We start from the raw sequence: 2,529 nt of genomic DNA, 5'->3' as shown, positions 1-2,529 counted from the left end.
CCTGGAGAGCTCGCCAGGATCCCACGGTGCTTGAAGATCATCAATCATGTTGGGGGCGCCATGGTAGTTGTCGCAGTAGTAACCATTGTTGAGGTGGACTCGAACGAGCTTGAAGAAGCGGTCGTAGTCACGGTGGTAGCCGAAGCCGGGGCAGATTTCGACGAGGTCGAAGCAGTAGTTGTGGCCAAGGTAGGCCCCCCCGAAGGATGTATAAGACTTGAAAGGCTCACACCACCCTGATCCCACAAAACTTGCTGTACCTTGAATCCATCGGAGTCCATGCAGTAGCCGAAATGAAATGTAGCTGGCGTGGACGAGGTAGGCCGCAGTTAAGATGATGCCACACTTTCCTCCTTCGAAGACCACTCGCTGAGCCAATTCAGGTGACAACGGCCATGCCATCCCTCCAGGATCCCAAGATATGTCCAACAGGTAGATGCTTCAATCACATCCATAGCATAATTGAGCATATAATCTGAACTGAGCCACAACAGAGAGCAACAATTGTTAGAAACATCAAGCCACGAATTCGAAATGTCCAGGTGCTGGTCCAGAACTAGCATAAGGTCACACAGTATAGCTCTATATACATCAAATTCTGGAAGCTCCCTTGTCGGACTGTCGCTGAAACTATATAGGCCATAGAAATTTTTGAAGCGATGTGGTGCCATGGTCAGAACCACAATTAAGTCTGTGTGAGATGGTTGGCAAGGATACAACACCAGATGCCCAGCGCCATAGCAGCCTGCTACCATGTATAGGCCATCTGGTTTAGAATTGCCATCTGTATCACAATGGCCATTCCCGCTAAATTCTTCTTGATGTAAACACTGCCACTCTACTGAAATGTTCATGTGCCGCCTTGTATCTGGCATTTTGTCAGTCCTAGGAAAAGGTAACTGGGGAAAGAACGGCTGCTCGAAATGTGTGAATGTATATCTGCAGGAAGGCCATGGTTGTAGCTTGACTGAAGGAACTAGAAAAATATGCAATATTCTGAACTTCACAAGCACACCACAATCTTTTGTTTGATCTGGTCAACGCCGCAGCTCATAATCAATGTCAGCTGAAGATAGTAGAACCAAGCACCGCATCATGACCTTCAGACAAATAGGAAACAACCAGTCACTTTTTTGCAATCTGAGAGAAGCACTAGCTGGACTCGGCAGTGATACACATAACATGCCGTTGTGAACAATTACTAGAAGTAGAAACCCCGTGGTTATTCTGAACAAATAACCCCCTGGATTCCAAGGGAACAAGCATAATGTAGAATCTGAATCAAACTGCCTGAATGAACACAACTCGCTGAAATTAGCTTTTACTAGCAGTGGCCATTCCCGTCGTAGCTCAAGATTAACTTGTCTCAAATAGTCCTCAAGCAAGTAAATAACAGTAGCACAATCTAGTTCATATGGCCCAATTTGCATGAACTGAAGAAAAAATTTGTTCGAACATCCTGCGCAAGCGCCCATTTGCTGCATGTTCTGAAATAGATGTGCAGCCATAGAACAGATAAGTAGACGCCATACCACAACACCCAGGTTCAGATCACCCATAAATTGCATTATCGGCTGACCCAGGACAGGTGTATCTCTCAGCGCCATGGGGATCCAACAAGCAAACTTCTGATAAGTACATGGTTTCAGTCGCGCACTTGGCAAATGCCTCAAGGATGCTCTCCAAGAGTTCAGATCATGAGATAAATACTGCATCGCATACGTAACCTGCGGTAGCAGCTCTGTATGCTTCAGAATCACTTCTTCAGGAGAGCAAGCAAATGACGGCCATGGCATAAGACAAGGCCTGCTAGCAGATGTTTTCCTCTTGGAACTAAGTGGCCATGCAACTTTCCATTGGAAATGTTTAGAGCAATTAGGGAAAACAGACAGAGTGTTGAATTTCACTCTCTTTGACCCAGCCTCACAACAATTGCTTGGCTCAGCGGAAACCCAGAAAGTGAGCTGCCCTTGTTCTCCAGCATGACATGATTCCATAGGAAAGGTGCTACTAGTCATATCAAGCAATTGGACAAACTGGAATGTATGCTCCATGAACTTCTTCACAGGAAACAAAGGCCAAGGGATGGGTCCTACGTCCCTGCCATCTGCAAGGTCTCCCCAAAGTGATTGCCATGGCATCGGACGTATCCACAGCCCGTGGTGCCTTGTGGACGGCAAATCCACGTCATAGTCCACGAACATCTGCATCAGTTTGATGGCTGAAACCTTGTTTGTCACAAGATGGGAGGTGTTGATGGAGATCAAAAGTGAGGCATCGAGCTCCTGCACGCCGTCCTTGGAATCGATGTCGGTGGTGGACGCCCCGGAAGGAACGACCTCCTCAGTGATGGAGAAGGTGCCCGTGCTGATGGAGCGCGTTGGCCGTACAGGTGCGAGCTGCTCAAACCTTGTTGTCGTTGAGGTCGACCGCAGGCTCGAGGAGATTAGTGGTGACCTTGGCTTGACGCTGTTGGTGGCGATAACTTGGTTTGAGCCATCTGTCGAACAGGTGATGTGCGCCATCGTG

Source organism: Triticum dicoccoides, chromosome 2A (genome assembly GCF_002162155.2).
Source record: "Triticum dicoccoides isolate Atlit2015 ecotype Zavitan chromosome 2A, WEW_v2.0, whole genome shotgun sequence".
In the NCBI taxonomy this organism is placed as follows: Eukaryota; Viridiplantae; Streptophyta; class Magnoliopsida; order Poales; family Poaceae; genus Triticum; species Triticum dicoccoides.
Note: the sequence above shows the minus strand (reverse complement) of the source record.